Below are 8,840 nucleotides of genomic sequence, written 5' to 3'. Positions count from 1 at the left end.
TACATGAAACATAGTTTCCAAGATTAGTATACCCCTAGATATTGTAGAAAATAAACAGCTGCAGAGAAACTGCTGCAACAAAATATTTTCTCCTCTGACTTGTGGGTGAAATATCCTTTAACCACTTTTTCCTCTGAGCTCTGAAGTTCAACAAAAACGCTGCTGTTTTTGTATGAAAGGTAATGGCAACGAACATTTTTCAAATCTAAATGAAAATACCGTGTAGCACAAAATCTAGGGCACAGTGCAATGGTGTAGTAGCTGGTGTTGCTGCAGTACAGAGTCTGGTTCCCCATTTCACTTCCCAGCTGGGCTTCCTTGTGTGTGGAGTCTGTTTATCCTTCTAGTGTTTGAGTTTTTACTGGGTGGTTTTGCTTTCTCCCACATCCCCAATAAATTGCCCTAGATAAATTGTCAATCCCCCAAACTACCTGTATAGATGCATATCGTGGGTATGCACTCTACAACAGACTAACAGCTTATGCAGGATTACTTTCTATGCCTTTCAACTCCTAAGTTTCAAAATATGGCTATACATATGTGTTTTGCAACAGACTGGCATCTTATGAAGCACTTATTTCACTTTCGCCTTTTACCCACTAAGTACCAGGATAGGTAACAGCTCGCCTCCAATCCAGAGCTGGATAAATTAAGTATCAAAAAATGAAATGATGAGTGAATGTGCAAAAGCTATTTTTATTTTTAACAAGAAAAATCACCAGTTTATTAAGTAGCAGCATTTAAAAATTCCCCATTAATGATAAATGCATTTAAATGTATTTTGAATGATTGTTATGATGGCTTTGTTGATATAGCCCATAAGAACCACGATGTAATCATTTTCACCTGATCATATTAAAAACTGACAACAGGCAATGAAAATACTGCACTTCTCACTCCCCCTGCCCCCCCATTTCTGATAAGAAAGCCCACGTTGGTCTATATTTTGAGTCATCTTCACTGTATATAATGAACCACATTCATTTTTAGTTAACTGAAATGTGAAGTGATTAGGATGGACAGTGAGAATGGTCATTATGATGGATAGAAAGTTGTTGGGATGGTATATAAAACGGTATAAAGCAAGTTCTAGTACATGAAAGGAGGTGGTACCAGATACCATTAACGTTGACCTGAAACCACAATGGTCAGTGCTGGTAGCTGTTAACATTTCATAGCAAAATGTTACTTTTATGTTCCAACAATATGTTAAAAACTTTCAGATTTCTGACTGACTTGTAATTGCAGGTAAATGTCTTGCACCTGTAATTGGCTCTCAGTATTGACAAGGCCAGAATATCAGACTTTTACTTGCTTTTTAGTTTTGACAGTAGCAAGTTTTAAAATTTCTATTAACAACAGTAAAAGAGACACAAAAATCTTTAAATGTCAGTGTCTTAAAAAATTCCAATCCACTAAAGTGTCACAAATTTTATACAAAGGACTGTACATAAATCCACAGATTTATAGATTTCATTTGTTACAGTATAGAGAACTGCATGATAACAGGAAAATGCCCACTTTATAAGGTAGGGCCCAGAAAAATTATAATTTAGGGTTTGTCTACAATCTAACGTTACGCTCCACCGGTGACGTCAAAATGCCATCATTGTCAACATTCTGTACTCAAGTTGAAGGAATTGGTTTTGCAGTGCTGTCATTAACAACAAAAGACATTTGTTTCAATTTTATTTATTTTTTTGTAATACTTAAAGTGTAGCTCTACTTAGATCTATTAACCATGGGACTCCCATCCTCACTGCACAACCTAAAAGGGGGTAGAATATCATAAATCAAAAATGTAATTATGTCATTTATACTAGTGCATAACTATACAACGTATTATCCCCAACTACATTCCATACAACAGAGCATATACTGTACCGCAGCAGACAGGAATTACATGCGTATGTCTGTGTGCCATATGTAACGTAAGCTACATCACCTGCCTTTTACCATAACTTCACCAGTTGTAAACTGCTGTGATCTCATAAGTACAGAATATGCTGTTTGTGTAACCCTCGTCCATGTTCTGCAACAGTCCAGTGATTGTTATATGCGGTAGGCACTTATTACAAAATATCAGAATTTAATGCCAGTATATGTAAAGTTATATGGAATCACAGCTCTCAGTTATTGCACAGAGGTTCTGTTAGAACATCATTGCAGTCCTGCACATTGAATACCTCTGGGACCAGTATATAACATTGTATTCCATAAGATGTTGTGATTGTGTCTAACATTTTAGGTATACAATTACAGAATGAGTTGGAGATGGTGGCATTGACAAAAAGGCAGGAGTCAGATCTGGAGGTAGTAGAATTAAACATGCTAAGATTTGCACTGGGTATGACGAGGATGGACAGGATTAGGAATCAGTATATTAGCGTTGTTGCCTCACAGCACCAACCACATGCATGTCCTCTCTCACCACATCCATAAACCTTATCTTAGGTCTTCCTCTTTTCCTGTTACCTGGTAGCTTCATCCTTAGCATCTGTGTCCCAATATACTCAGCATCCCTCCTCAGCACATGTCCAAACCACCGTACTCTTGTCTCTCTGTCTTTGTCTCCAAACCTTCCAACCTGGGCTGACCCTCTAATATACATATATATATATATATATAAATATATATATATATATATATATATATATATAAGGATTGGCAGTAAATTTTTGCGTGCTGAGTTGCCAGCCCTGACGCACAAACTTCAACGAAGGTATGCCCATTCACACATGTCTCCACACAGAAGACGCTCTAGCTGAGAATTGAACAGGATAACGTCTTACTGTGAGGCAACAATGCTACCGCAGCACCACCACTGCAGTTATATATATATATATATATATATGTATATATATAGATATAGATATGAATTTCAAGAAATTCACTTCTTGATCCTCACTCTAAGCCAGAGTTTCTTTAAATCTATTTCTCAGACATCAAATGCATAACAAAAATTGGTTATGATCAGTGATATTACTTCACATGTGTATGCGTATGCAATTCTTTTAAACAAAATCATTGTTTGAAGGCACTTAAGATTTACTTGCTAAACATACTAACATGGGGACATGTGACATTAGAAGCAAACACTGTTCAACAGTTTCATAATTTCTAAATCTTGCTAAACATACTAACATGGGGACATGTGACATTAGAAGCAAACACTGTTCAACAGTTTCATAATTTCAAACCCCACATTGTCCTATACTGTATACCATCTTATACAGTTGAATGCACGCGCGCGCGTGTGTGTGTGTGTGTGTGTGCGTGCATGCGTGCATATGTATGTGCTTGCGCTCTCTATTGAAATACAGCTACTTCATGTATTTTGCTCTCAATTTAACCGTACATTTTAGATAGCCTAGCAGAAATGCGTCCTCATCAGGAAGTATTATGTAGATGCCAGACAGTTAGAAATGTGATGCCATAACTAATGTGCTGTGTACGTTTTCTACAAATCAAGTGGTGCATATATGGTCCCTTCCTGGACAGCAGATTTTTAACAGTATGTACGACTAAGATGTTCTTTGACAACAGAAATAATGTTGCAGGAGACACGTTAAAAATATACAGAAATAGTCTATCCTTGGCTAAAGCTATATTGGGATATGTATACTGTGACACAATGTAACTCCATATGAATCTCTGGACACTGTGGGTGCTGGGAAGAGCACTTTTGGCTAACATCAAAGATTAAAACAATACTAATTTCACAAACTTTAATCATAAATTGACTAGGAATGGAGTCCGCTTCTGTAATGGTATTAGAAACCTAAAACATTTGGAGATATTAAACCGAGAGTGACCCAGTGTTTTTCTAATGTTACTGTTGCATGTAACAAGTAAATGTGTGCTCTCCTCATGTCCATATGCAAAGTTGATGCATCTCAGACTGTTACCATGGAAATCATACCACATGACAGATCATTCCCAAGCAAATAGTGGGGTTGCAAGGGAAATGGCTCTTGCTTGAAGAATGCAATTAGTGATAATAAGAAGGAAAATACACAGAAGCAAAGTATAAATTACAGGCAGCTGAATTTTTTGTTAGTTAAAAATGACATGCATTTGGCATATTGCGTGATCCGTTAGTAAAAGAAAAGTTTGCTGCAAGTTGTAGAAACTTAAAGTGAAACAGTTACTGAAGCATCTGGTGTTATAATGTACGTATGGGGATATTAAGATGCAGGTAACTCGAAACACAGTTCCCTATGCTATGGGATAGCAGTAGCAGCAGAATATGGCATTAACGTACAGCCTTGGTGGCCAGGACTGTCATGTAGAAAGACAATCATGGGATAATACAGACCCTCAGAATGCAGACAAGTATCTGTTCAGTGGCACTGCATTTGTCATCAGTTAAATCACAAAAGAAATACAGTGAATGAGTACAGAGCAAAAGGCTAACCAAGTGAACATCTAAAAGCACCTTCACAGTATTTGGCCATGTCAGCCCTTTAGAATCCTTACCCTATAAATATTAAGTCCCTAGGACATGAATAAAATGGCTGGAAGCCCGTTTAACATGGATTCCTCATCATTTTAAAATCACATGTGGCAAGCATTTCTCATACAGACTGTGTGTAGGAAGAAAGTCCAGACAGATAGTACTCATACATGACATCTGGCTGGCAATGCAGCTTAGTGTACTAAGACAAAATGTTGTAAACACTATATTCTGTTGATACAAGCTTTAGTTCCACAAAACTACACAACAGATCTCCTAGATGAATGTATGTGTGTGTGTGTTTCATGTTGAAATGTTGGGACTACAAGTGCCGTATCCAGACATGCCAACAAAAAAAAAGCAGAAAATACGGAAGAAAAATGAATATCAAACATCTTTCTCCTCCTTTAAACTTCTTTTTTGCAGTATGGCAAACACCTTACACCCTGTGATGTTGGGGGTGACTGAGCACCCACACTCCCAAACTTATATATTACCAGCTCTGAGACTGCCATATTCTGGAGGTGTGTGTGTACCTACACACAAACTTTATATGCTACATTACTGCATCATGGATATCATATTATCATATTAGCCGTCTTTCACAAGATCTTTATTAGCTCTAAATCCAAACCAAAGCCCAAACACAGCTTAAAAGCAGGAAAATGATGTGCATGTACAGCATATGGTATTCATGTAAAGGATGGAGAGCCCTGATTTACACAGCACAAGGACTGCAGTACAAAACATACAAGGCATTTTCAGAGCTTGGTCAAGAAATGTTTCTATCAACAGCACCCCCCCCCCCCCTGCACTGAGTCACTCAAGAAACTCAAGACACTGCTTCACTCTCTGATAAAAGATGAACACAATTCCAGAACACTGTCGGTTTTAACTTTAGCTTTCACTTCTTGATTCCAGATTTTTACCTAAGTCCCAGTTGAAATATAGCCTTAGTGTCTCTGCATTAGTGTGAGTGTGTGTGTGTGTGTGTGTGTGTGTGTGTGTGTGTGTGTGTGTGTGTGTGTATAGACAGGATGTGGGAAATATATGACAAAACAATCATATCCTCAAAATAACCCCCCTAAAAAATAGAATTTAAAAGTAACTGCTGTCATGATGTGTTGCTGAAGCCAATTATTGTAACGCAGTTCTAGTAAACATGATTGGGTGTTTATGAACATTATCTGACAGTTGTACATGTACACACATACACACACACGCATACACACACACACACACACACACACACACACACACACACACACACACACACACACACACACACACACTTCCTCATTTAGTGTCTCAAGTCATATCACCACACAAGTTCTTAGGGGCATAATTTTATTTTTAAATTTGGAACACTTTAACCAGTTTTATTTTTCCTGAATGCCATCACATATGTTCTTAGTGGCATAGTATTCTTTTTTAATTTGGAGCACCTTACCCATTTTTAAGACAAAGTTCTGTAGGAACAGAAGGTATAAATGAATACATTGTACCTACCCAGTTTTTAAGTTCAGGTCTTTCTCCCTGCGATGCTTTTGGGTGGCGTTTATATGGAAAGTCGCACTTATCCAAATATGAGTATGCATTTTACATCAAATTCATGAGGTGGGGATGTCAAAGCAAAACAGTGAATGAAAGAACTGGAGTTCTGCTTAGATGAATAATTTTTCACATAGCAAAATACTGTATCTCCATTGTTTTGAAGGTTAGATAAGCGGTACTTTGTTTAAATGTATTAATTACCATTGCATGTTTTTTTACATTTCTCTTGGTGCCAATTTTCTAATATAAACAACACAGGGACCAGTGTGGACTGAATTATGATGACATTTTAGATTCCAGGGAAAGGGGAATGCAGGTAACTGCTCAGGGAAATTCGTTTAGCTCTCTGTTACTAGTGTTACTTATGCTACAACCACTCAAATACATGTCAGACTGGTGGAAGGCACTAACGTACAGATTCCAGTTTTGACATGCAACTGGATCTAAAACTGGAAGGGTTATCAGGCAGCAGCCAGGTTGCTGTGTGCAAGAAGCCAGACAAGGAATCTATACTACACATCTCCTGTAAAAGCCATACATTTTTCTGACAATAACAGCATTGAAACAATAAGAAAATATTGTATGTTTAAAAAGCAAGCTAAGTGGAAAGCATTTAGAAATATTACGTTTGTGTCACTTGAGTCAAATCAGATGTACTTCCAGATCCAAAAAAAAAAAAAATATATGCATTTTGATGCTAGCTGTGGCCCCCTAATTTAGCACAATATTGAATAACTGTATCATCTATAAAGACGTAACTTTTTGCTAGGCAGATTTCACTTGCTGCTTATTGTCTTGTGAAATTTAGTTTCTCCTCTTTGTTTCCTGACCACACAAGCCAGAATTATGCTTTCATAATTTTGCTGAAATCGATTACAGACTGTTCCCAGATAAATACCACAACATTTCACTTTGACTATTTTCTACATTAATGGAAACATTTTTTTTAACTTGGTAAGAAAAACAATTTGAAGTACCTTAAAATATTACATTCATCCAAAGACTGCACATCAGTATTCATACAACTTGATCCTTAACAGCAGCTAAAAGAGATGTTATTAGACTGTTCCTTCCTGCGTGTGAGGAGTAAAAAGAAACCTTCACATCAGCTTTAAAACTTTTTTCCCCATTTCAACAACAGCTGCCTCTTTTCAAATGGGAAGAGAAGTGTTCTTTGTTTGTAGCTTGTAGCAAAGCTTCTATCCACTGACCACTCACATTTTTCACATTCTGTACAAAGAACTGAGCAAACGGCTTAGTATATGACATTCAAATTACAGCAGCTTTCAACTTCCCTCCTCAGCACACAGCTGAACGTTAGACCACAACTTTCTGTAAAAAGAAAAAGATATGAAGTACTGTTATAAAAACTTTTGTCTTCTTACCTTCTCTTCATATGTAAACGTTTTCAGGGGCTTCTTTTTTGTTTTATTTCCCCCACCCCCCTACATGAAGCAAAGTCCTTGAGAACTTTAACTGAAGGTGCGAGGTGTGGTCCCAGTTATGAATAAGGAAATAGTTCTGTTCAAAAGCAAGACTGTTTTGACAGCGCCACCTCTGGGTACAACAAGCATTACACAAAAGTGTGAACCATGCCTTTTAACAGATGAAGTACAATTTACATACACAACTGCCAATCTTATTTGAATTCTCTCTATAGTTTGTGGTCTGCTGTACATTTCTGCAGTTTGTAGTTTAAGACTTCTAAAACTACAGGTTTATACATGACACAATGACCAGGTTTAGTCTACTGCAGATACATTTATTCTCCAAATACATTTCCTCTTGAAATTAGTGAAGAAATTACAGATGGGTTAACTCATACTGACTGCTCTTAACATCCCCATCTTAGAAGTAGCACGGCACACACAACATCATCAAGTCAGTTATGGTGGGAATGATATACAACACTTACAATTGCACTCTTACATTGTCGCTGTCTGCTTTACACTGCTTCCTGCCTGCTCCTCGTGCTGTCTTTGTTCAGCATTAAAGTAACAGACACATTCAATTAGGTTTGTAGTGTGGTTGGGTTACACTGGCTGCCTGTTGAATGTATTTATTTATATTTATTTACAATTGTTAACCAGGTAGGAACACTGGTCCAAAGGTACTTTTCATGTGTTTGTGAATTAGATGTGAGCAGCTAGAAAACTTTCTGTTGTTCTCTGTTATATTTATGTAGAGTCTTGCAAATGTTTGTTTTGATAGTCACACTTTATGTTGTTTGCCTTAGTCAAACTTGAGAAGGGTCTTTAGGCCAGTGTACCTACCCAGTTAACAAACGTATAAATAAAAAAAAATACTAAACACACCTGCATTTTTTTCTGTATAACACATAACCATATAAAGTTAGGTGAGCAGGCAGAAAGGTAAATGCTATAGGTCATACCTCACAACTTTTAGCACAAGAAATATGGACAAAGGCTCAAAAATAGGGACATATTTTTATTATAAGTGATGTATAAGATTTGCAACTGCGAATGTTTCAGTATGGTAGTGATGTAAAGTGCTTGCATCTAGGATTGTGTTGGTGTGGTTTGTTTTAATTTGTATAAATGTATGATTGCTTATGTCATAAGTTGTTGTGTTGTGTCTTTCAGCTTTTCCCGGTTAGGGGTCACCACAGCGGAACTCCGGTCCGCTAATGATTGGTAGTGGATTTTTACGTACCGGGTTACCAGCCCTGACACACAGCCTTCAACGAAGGCACGCCCCATTCACGTATGCCTCCACACAGAAGAAGCTCTAGCTGAGAATCGAATGGGACAACGCCTTGCTATGAAGCGACAACGCTACTGCAGCACCACCACCGCAGTTGCTTATGTCA

At 37.5% G+C, this 8,840-nt stretch overlaps 1 long non-coding RNA gene across 1 annotated transcript in view; it reads right to left on the bottom strand.

Moving 5' to 3' along the window:
- The window catches only part of LOC122808909, a 240,950-nt gene extending 233,080 nt beyond the window's left edge, over positions 1-7,870 (bottom strand). Inside the window, exon 1 of the long non-coding RNA XR_006365842.1 lies at positions 7,396-7,870. This is a non-coding gene — a long non-coding RNA (uncharacterized LOC122808909). The remainder of the gene's footprint in view (positions 1-7,395) is intronic.
- Positions 7,871-8,840: the final 970 nt, after the last annotated feature.

The sequence above is a fragment of the Protopterus annectens genome, chromosome 8.part0, assembly GCF_019279795.1.
Source record: "Protopterus annectens isolate FY-2018-M chromosome 8.part0, PAN1.0, whole genome shotgun sequence".
NCBI lineage: Eukaryota > Metazoa > Chordata > Ceratodontiformes > Protopteridae > Protopterus > Protopterus annectens.
Note: the sequence above shows the minus strand (reverse complement) of the source record. Positions and strands in the feature narration are given on the sequence as shown.